Below are 9,746 nucleotides of genomic sequence, written 5' to 3'. Positions count from 1 at the left end.
GAATACAAAATATAAAGACAGATACAATGCTGAAATACACAAAAAGGATGGAAATTCACAAAATAAGATTCTGAGAGGGAAACAGTACACAGAAAAGGGACAGAAAGAGATGGAATACTGTTAGAAAAAGAAAGAGGACAGGAGAAGAGACAAATGGAAGGAGAAAGAGTAGGTACAAAAAGATATGGGAGAAGAAATGCATCAAGACAGATGAAGAGATAAAGAACCCCAGCCCAGACTAGGGGGAGGGAGTAAAGGATAGAAGCCTTGGAAGCTGGGAGCCTCCCCAAGACCAGGCACCTCCCCAGGGCCTTGCTTCTCAGGTTTCCCCAGTGCGAGGAAAATCCGGGGAAGCCTTTGTGGGCGCCGTTTGTTTGCTCCAGACCTGGATCTGATGATGCTGTTGATTTGGTTTTTAAACAGTGGGTTTGCAGCCTTCTGGGCTGGGGCAGGGGTCTGCTAGCCATACTGAAACCTGAAGATTGTATTGAATTTCGGCCACTTTGATGGTCCTGTAATCGTCTCCCAGTTTTCCAATTTCCACTCCCCTCCACCAGGCTGGGGGTTGGAAGGGGACTTTAAAAACGCCTTTGATAACGTCTCACAGTTACATATTTCTATAACAATTTTCTCTACCAGATCGTTATGTTTGATGTAGCCCCAGATGTTCTGGGGGAGAAAAAGGGAACCAGTTCCTTTTGTCCCAGCCTGCCAGGCACGGGAAGCAGGCGTGGGCGGCAAGCTCAAGTACTGCAGGATGAGACCCTCCTCCAGCGTTGGTCTCTCCTGCCACCCCTACTGCCAGCTCTTCCTCAGCCACACTTTGACTCTTTCACAAGGCCAGAGACCCCTCCTGTGCATGCAGCTGTGGTACCACTGGGGCCCTAGATGTCTCTTCTCACCAACTCTTCCTTTTCCTGGATCCTCTTCCATTCTCTCTGCTTGGTGACAGTTTACTGCATATAAACTACTTCATGCTAATGTCATAGTAAGTCAAATTGGTTCCAGCTGCTCTCCTGGAGACACAGCATCTTAAGGAGCATCAGAAAACCTTTCTTTCTTCCTCAGACATTTATGGAACATTACTGTGGGAAGGCACAGAGATGGATGCCAAAGTCAATCAAACATCTCCCACCCTGGAGCCGTGCAGTGTCCACACCACTGGGGAAATGAGACATGTATGTCAGGAACTTAGGCAGAAGCCTGAGTGAGTGTGAAGGATGCAGGAGAGAGAGGTAAACAAGTGGCTACAGCGTTCAAGGGCAATGAGATGAGTCTGACTGGAGACATCTGAGAAAGCTGTGTAGAGGAAGTAGTGTTTGCTCTGGGTCCTGAAGGACGTGCAGGGTTAGGCTGCATGGTGATGGGGAATGTTAGACACTGCGGTAGGCTAATGGGGAGGATATCCTGAGGCAGAGACACTTTTGAGTGCCCCCTCCCCAAATCTGACCTGAGTGGTGTTTGGAACAAGTTCGTCTCCTTCAGTACACTTCACCCAACATTTGTTGAAATGAGGAACCAAACTGGGCATGTGTTGGTCACTGGGGCATAGGAATGGAGGAAATAGGTTCCTGCCCTCCTGGCCCCTGATGGTGTCAGTCATATTCCACAGATCTGCCAGGGGCTACTCAGGGCTGCTGGGGCAATGGGCTAGGAGGCCAAGTAGGTGGCGGGCAGGCCCCACCTCCACTTCAGCCAGACCAGTTTCACTTTTTCATTTTTCACGTACTGGGTTTCCATGAGGAGCTTCCTTTGGAAGAAAAGGATGGTTTTGTGACAGAGCAAAAGAAGGAAAAGCCCTGGTTCACGGGCGCCTGTGCATTATGAAAACTAAGTGAATAATCCCTGGTTCACGGGCGCCTGTGCACAATGAAAACTACCTAAGTGAATAATTAGCTAAACGAAAGCACAAGAGCCTGTCAGTAACCAAAGACTATGACTAGGCCATAATCCAGTTCTGGACACGAGTTTCCATTTAACCCCCATCCCCCCTACCCTGTCCCAGGGTGTCTTCTGTGCCTTCCCTGTGTGTCTATGGCCTGTGGATAGAGAGTGTACCAGATCGCATGCTGCGCTTTTCTCTGGCATGGTCTTCCGGAGTCCTGCTCTTTTCTCCCATGCCCCAGCTGGTTCGGAGTGGCTGGGTTCCAGCTATTCCCAGAACACTCAGGAGTGTAGAGTCCCATCCTAATGATACCTCAAAACCAGACTCCAAAGACGGTCGGTCGTCCATTGGGCTGAGCTCACACTCCCTCTTCTGTAATATCCCATGAGTTGCAATATGATAAAATGCCACCAGGGTGCAGGACAGAAGCATGGGGCTCGACTGTCTGAGGGTCAGGCTTGTTCTCCACAAGTGTGGAGAGCTTACTGTAAGCACTGCCCTGTGGCCCCCACCTGCAAGAAGCTTATGGTCCCTCAGTGGCTTCAATGATACAATCCCCTACTCCTTAACTGGGGAGAGGAGTCTTGGAGTTGTAACTGGAACCCCCAGTCTCTTCCAGCACTGCTCTACTTTCTTGCCCCCACAGCAAGTCTCTGTGTGTTTCACCTACTTAGCATCTGCCCAGGGTCCCCACTGGCTTCTCCACTGGCAAGGACAGAGGCCAAAGGAGCCTGGGCTTGGCTCTGCCTCTGCAAGAAGCCCCCAGGCACACGTGGGGCACATTGACTCTTGTAGCTTCTCTTCATGTGTGACCTCTGAGGGAACAGGATGCTGGAGCCCAAGGCCAAGGCCTCTCAGCTCAGGGAAGACAAGCCAGCTCCTGTCCCACTCCTCCATCCTGGAGATCCCCACCCCCACGCTAGACTTGGGTCTGCCCACGGGCCTGTCTACTTCCCCCAGCTGAGGAGAGGACAGGTCAGCCCCACTGTGCTGGGGCAGGGAGAATGCTGCTTGACAATGAGGCGTGCCCTGTGCATATGTGTGGGTGCTGGCAGTGGTGGTGGGGGCCTGCAAGCATTGACAGGTGACCAAGGGACCCCCATCTCCAGCTTGCCCTCAACACCTTAGCTCCTCAACCAAAAGACATGTATTAAGCACCTCCCTGCACGGGGCCCTAGGCAAGGCACCATGGCAGGTGGGACAGTGATTTAGATACCATCCCCACATGTGTCTGTGGACCCCACACGGGTGCTCCCATCTGACTCTGGCAGACAGTTCTGTGTGTGAACCACCTAAGACTGTTGAGGGAGGGCTCCTTAGAAACACGCCCCGGGGGATGGGCTGGCGAGGCAGGCAGCAGGGGAGTAAGGGTCCCATGTGGCTTTGAAGGATGCATAATCTCCAAGCTGTGGATCACAGAGGGCATGCCTGTCCTTTCACTGCTGACTTCCCAGCACCTGGCAGCAGGCCAGACACACAGTAGGCATTTTGTTAATGTTTGTGGAATGAATAACCAAGGGGGAGAAGAAGGCATTGAGACAAGGTGGTGGGTGAGCCTGGGACTCTGGAGGGGATGCAAGTGGCTGGGTTCTGACAGTCCCCTAGGCAGGGCTGCTCCCTGGGTGACCAACCATCCCGGTGTTTAATGGGAAGTTCTATGTCCTGGGAAGCCCCTCAGTCTGGGGCAAGCCTGGGTGGCTGGTCACCCTGCTGCTCCTCCCCTTGGGAATGAGCATACAGTCAGTGCTCCCAGCCCTTTCCCTCCCCGGCCCTTCCTCTACACCCCTTTCTCTCTCTTCCCTGCCCAGCGGGTGTCCTCTCAGGAGACCTAGCCTAGCCTTGCCCCAGCCACAACCCCCCGGCCTGACCTCTGGGGCTGCCACTTCCCTTTCACTCGGCTACTCCTGATAAGGAGACTGGAAACAGGTTTGCCCTTTCACCTCTGCATATCTCTCCTCCAGCCTGCGGGTCCTCACATCCTGGGTCATATCCTGCGGGGGCCTGTGCACCACTGCATCAACCCCTGCTCACTTGCAGGCCACCAGCCGGAGGCTTTAGGTGGGAGAGGAGTATGGCATGAGGGGCAGCAAGGCCATAGCCCTTGAGAGATGGGCCTCTCCTGTCCTGGCTGAGGACAGTCCAAGGGCCTGCTCCCAGGGCACAAGAGCTGGCTGGATAGGAGGGCTGAACTGACTGATCCCTCCCTGGGATTTTGACTGACATTCTTGATGGAATTGGCGGATGTTTCCCCTTCACAAGAGACACAGCCTCAGGCAGGACAGCTGTGCCTTCCTCGGCCCAGCTGCAGCTGGAGGGGCTGAGAACCCAGAACCCACACTTCCTACTTTTGGGATAACATTGCTGGGCCAAAAGGTCTCCTGAGAAGGGCTGTGGGGGCTTCTACAGGGTCCTGGAGAGGCCGCAGGAGTCACATCTGATTATCTCCTGACCTCATTCCTCCGGAGCTTTGGTCTCTGCTTGTGTCTGTGGACCCCACACGGGTGCACTCATCTGACTCTGGCAGGCAGTTCTGTATGTGGACCACCTAAGACTCAGGGACCCCTCAGGGTCGGCCCTAGGCCAGGCACTGAAACGTGCCAAAACCCACTCATTTTTGCAGAGTGCACCATCTGGGAACACTGCTGTCCAGAACTTCTGCTCCCATCAGAAGTGTGATCAGTTACAGTTATTCTTTAAAAGAATAATCAGTAATCTTTGCTGATTCACAAGTCATTTCATGCATTTGCAGCATTTAGGGGGATACCATTGGTAACAACATCAATTTTGTGGCCTTGAGATGGTAAGAATTGTTTATCAGAGAACTTTTCCCTTTGGTAAAATCCCTGCACAGCAAATCCCAAAGCGGCCTGGAAGAGGGCAAGTTATCCACCTGTGGCCTGCAGGGGGCCGTGAAGGGAAGGGGGATGTTCCCATCCTTGGTCTTAGGGTGGCTTGGGTGATTATGAGATTTGTATATGAATATGAGGCTCAGAGCTTATATATATATGTGTGTGTGTGTGTGTGTGTGTGTGTACAATGAGTTAAAAATGTTAATGATACGAGTGGCACTCAGATGTGGCAAAAATCTTGAAGGTTCTTCTCAAGTCACTAAAGTCTGAAAAACATAGCTCTAAAAGATGCTAAAACAAAAATATGAGCTCTGTCTGTAATCCCAGCACTGGGTGGCCAGCACAGGCAGACAGCTTGAGCCCAGGAGTTCGAGACCAGCCTGGGAAACAAAGTGAGACCCCGTCTCTACAAAAAATACAAAACATAGCCAGGCATGGTGGTGTGTCCCTGTAGTCCCAGCCACTCGGGAGGCTGAGGTGGGAGGATTGTTTGAGGCTCCTCCGTACCCATGTGCCATATTTTTGGTGACCAGACGTAGCTATCATTTAAAGGACGCATTGTAATCAGACAGGAAAGAGGATGGGAGAAGAATGACTTTCTCAGTCTGTTTTGAGGGTGCCAGCTAAGATTATCTCAAGTTCTGGCCAGGGTTACTGAGGGGTTCCATGGGCCTCTCCAGGAGGAATATTTCCCTGGCCACTGACCTAAAGCATCCCTCTCAGCTCATTCCTGACTGTCCTTTCCCCAGAGCACCCTGCCATCAGACATCTGCTCCACTGCAGCCACATTCTCCAGCCCACAGGGGGAAAACGAATGGAGTTGCTGGAGACGGGGGTACTGATATTGCTCAGAATATTCCATCTTTAATGAGGCAACCCTAGAAGGATTGTTTCCACGTTCCTCAGTGGAGCTACAGAGAATCTTCCCAAATGACCATGCGACAATCCCAAGCATGAGAACATGCAGAGAATTCAAGCAACGCTTCCTCTGTGGACAGTTGTTAAATGATTTTCTCAGTTCCACATACTCCCCTGCCTTCTAGACTTGAGTGTCCAGCCGTCCATTGGTCCTCCCCATTGGCAGGCCTAGTGGGCATCTCAAACTTAACCTGTTCAAACAAAGCAGCAACTTTGATTTCCCCCACAAACCAGTTGCTCCCTCAGGTCCCTTCTCAGTTAAAGGTACTGCCAGTTTCCAGATGTTCAGGCCCAAAAGGCTTACATGTCCTTTTGTTTTGTCCCCACACTCCAGATCTAATTCAATCATCTGTCCTGTTGGCTCCACCTTCCCAGAATATCCAGAATCCGGTGACCTCTGCTGCCCTCCTGATCCAGTCCGGCCCCCCACCATCTCTTGCCTGGACTACCCCAAATACCTCCTAGCTGGTTTCCCTGCTCCTCCCCATTTGCCACACACCAAAGCAAAAGTGATCTTTTGAAGACTTAAATGTGATTCTATCACCACTTGGCTCAAAATCCTCCAATGGCTTCTTGTGACACTCAGAGCAAAATCCAGTCTCCTTCCATGCTTTGACTCTTGCCTGCCTTCCCTTCCTGACCTCACAACCTCTGTCCTGGCTCAGCACATGCCAGTCAGGATGAGCCAGCCAGGCTGGCTTCTTTCTGCAGCTCTGACACTCCATCCCACCTCAGGGACTTTGCCCTGCTGTTCTCTCTGCCTGGACCACTCTCCCCTGATCCTCACATGGTTCCTGCCAATCAGCTACACTTGGTTGGAATATGAATAATAATGGTGAACCATTTACTGAGTAACTACTTCATGCCAAACATTATTTGATGGTTTTCACATGTGTTAACTCATTTACTCCTCACAAGAACTCTTTGAAGTAAGTGTGATTATTATTCTCATTTTGGAGATGAAACTGAGGCACAGAGAGGTTAAGTAACTTATTCAAAGTTGCACAAATACTAAGAAGTAGAGCTAGAATTTGCATCCATGACATATGGCTCCCGAGTCCATGAGCTTAATGTCTGACTTCTGCCTCTATTTACTTTTTCATTGAGATGCATCTTATGCAAGCAAGGTGCACTGATCCCAGGTGCGCAGCTCAGCAAATATCTGCGTGTGTTACATCTGTGTATCCGCCTCCCAGACCTGGAGCCAGAACTTGGCCAATGTGCCCCAGGCCGCCTGCTATCGCTTCAGTCAGTTGCCTTGAAAGTAACTCCTAGTCTAACCCCTGTCACTGTTGATTGATATTGGGAAAGACTGTCTTTTATCTAATCCTGTTTGTTTTCTTAAAAAGTGCTGAAATACCTTGTTTTTGTTTGTTCTTTAATGCTCTTGCTTGATAAAATGAAAAGAAAATTAAAGTATTTCATGGACTGGACTGGGCGCAATGGCTCATGCCTGTAATCCCAGCACTTTGGGAGGTTGAGGCAGGCAGGTCACTTGAGCTTAGGAGTTCAAACCCAGCCTGGTCAACGTAGTATTGCAACTGTCTCAACAATTTCTTTTTTTTTTTTTTTGAGATGGAGTCTCGCTTTATCGCCCAGGCTGGAGTGCAGTGGCATGATCTCGGCTCACTGCAAGCTCCACCTCCCGGGTTCATGCCATTCTCCTGCCTCAGCTTCCGGAGTAGCTGGGACTACAGGCGCCCGCCATCACGCCCGGCTAATTTTTTGTATTTTTAGTAGAGACGGGGTTTCACTGTGTTAGCCAGGATGGTCTCGATCTCCGGACCTCGTGATCCGCCCGCCTCGGCCTCCCAAAGTGCTGGGATTACAGGTGTGAGCCACCGTGCCTGGCTTTTTTTTTTTAAATGAGTGTAGTGACACCTGCCTATAGTCCCGGCTACTTAGGAGGCTGAGATGGAAAGATCGCTTGAGCCCAGAAGTTTAAGGCTGCAGTGAGCTGTGATCACTACTGTACTCTAGCCTGGGTGACAGAATGAAATCCTGTCTCAACAACAACAAAAATCTGTTAATACCAAATTTGGGAAGCAGCAATTTAGAACCCTCACCCCCACCCTGCCTACCTCAGCAGTACCGTCCTTAGTCTCCTAGATTGAGGGAGAGGTGGGCTGTTTGGGGACAATCCTGCATGTTTGTCGCAGCGCTGGGCCTGTGGCAGGTGTTTAGAACACCTGCTGATGGGTTGACAACCTGTGGTAGATGGTGCATCGCTGCCCTTGGAGTTCCTGGAGATTGAGGTTTTTTTGTCTAAGGAGGAGGCACCAAATTGCAGGATGGTGAGGTTAGATGCTCCAGGCTGCCAGCCTTGTACCAGGAACTGTCCTTTCTTTCTGGGGGTCCCTGGGTGGACTCCCACTGTCCCCAGCCCATTCTCACTCAGATGTGCATCACCCTCCCGCACTCCATCTCCATCCGATGGCCCCTCCCCACATTCCACTAGACCTACCTCTACCTCTGACCTTCCTCATCTTCCTGCTTGGGACAGTCCAGGTTCAAAGCTATGGGGATGTCACAGCCTAGGAATGAGGGCTTTCAACTGGGGGCATGGGTGTAGTTCAGAAGGAAGAGAAATCCACAGATGTTTCTTTGCAAGCGGGTTGGGATCAGCCTCTTACCAGTATTGCACTTGAAAGCCCCAGAGTGCTCTGTGTCCCTGGTCATTCTGTTCATGTGCGTGCACACACGCACACGCTAGCACGCATACACACGTATGCATGCACATGCACTTGCATGTGCGTACACACACACTTCCTAGTGTAGAACAGGGAGTGGGTGGTAACAGTTGGATGACCTGAATTCCCAGTCTGAGGATCCCTCCCCACCATCTGCCATTTACCCCCAGCCCCCTCTGTAGTTTCTTTCCAAATCTTTGAAATGCTCACAGGTGCCTGGGAGCCAAGGCATGTTTTTATTGTGACAAATACAGCACAGAAGAGAGACAGCGGGGAAGTGAGAGAGAAAAGGCTGGAGTACAGACCCAGGCTGAGGACATGGAGCAGGCTGCCAGGACATAGAGACAGGCCAGGGAAAGACACCATCCTCCACAGGTTAAAGCTGCTGGGGGACCTTTGAGTGTGCACATGGCCCAGCAAGCGTGGGGCAGCCCTGGCTTTGCCTTAAAGGAGGCTGAGAAGCAAGTTTGTACAACTTTGGGGGTGGGGATGTGGAGGAGTCCTGGGCCCTCAGATGATGCTGCCCCTTCCCCTCCATGCCCATCTCACCCCATGTGGCCAAGCTGGTCACAAGCTCCAAGGTTCCCCAGCCTCCTGGGGCGATCCCAAGAGGGACAGGACGAGGATGGAGAGACTCAGGGACCCAGCCTGCATGGCGAGAATCCCTCTCAGACCTATAGCTATCTCCCCTGCTCCAGCCCGACCTAGCACTTGCTTAGAACTTCACAGGCTCAGACTTCCCAATCCCTGGCCTCCCTATTCCTGGGGCCTTTCCCCAGGTGTCAGCAACAATTTCCTACCAGGCCTGGTGACAGGAGCCTGAGCCAGCCCAGGGGAAACCCAATGCCATGGTGTCAGCAGCGAGCGTCCTTCAGTGTCTGGGGAATGGGGCTGAGAATGTGCAGATCTGAGCAGCTCGAGGGGGCAGGGAGGACTGCTACCACCCGCACCCCATGAACCCCTGCCCCTTCCACATTTAGTGGAGACCACTGTGCCCACTCCTCTTGCACCCAAGGATCCTGGCAGAGACACCTCTTTCCTGCCTCATACCTGGACCAAGGCTGGAAAGAATCACCCACAGCTGGGAGACAGTGCCTGGGTGGGCAGTGTCCTGCTCTGGGCAAGCTCATCCTTCCCTCTCCATAGTGATGTAAGGATGCTGCTTTGGGGTGGAGTCAGAAGGGCCTTACCCCATCCCCTCCCCTCCCCATTCTAATCTAGCACCAGCATTCAGGGAAATGTCTTCATCTCAGGCTCCTTTGATGACCAGCAATTCACATCTTCTGCCTTTGGTTTTGCCTAGTTGCAAGATGTGTGCAGGGCACCCACCTTCTCCTGGGGGAGGCCTGGGTCTCCTGTCTCCTCTCCATCCCCCTTAAGGTCAGCAGGGCTACTTTCTAAGAA

Source organism: Colobus angolensis, unplaced genomic scaffold (genome assembly GCF_000951035.1).
Source record: "Colobus angolensis palliatus isolate OR3802 unplaced genomic scaffold, Cang.pa_1.0 Scaffold273, whole genome shotgun sequence".
NCBI classification, from domain to species: Eukaryota; Metazoa; Chordata; class Mammalia; order Primates; family Cercopithecidae; genus Colobus; species Colobus angolensis.
Note: the sequence above shows the minus strand (reverse complement) of the source record.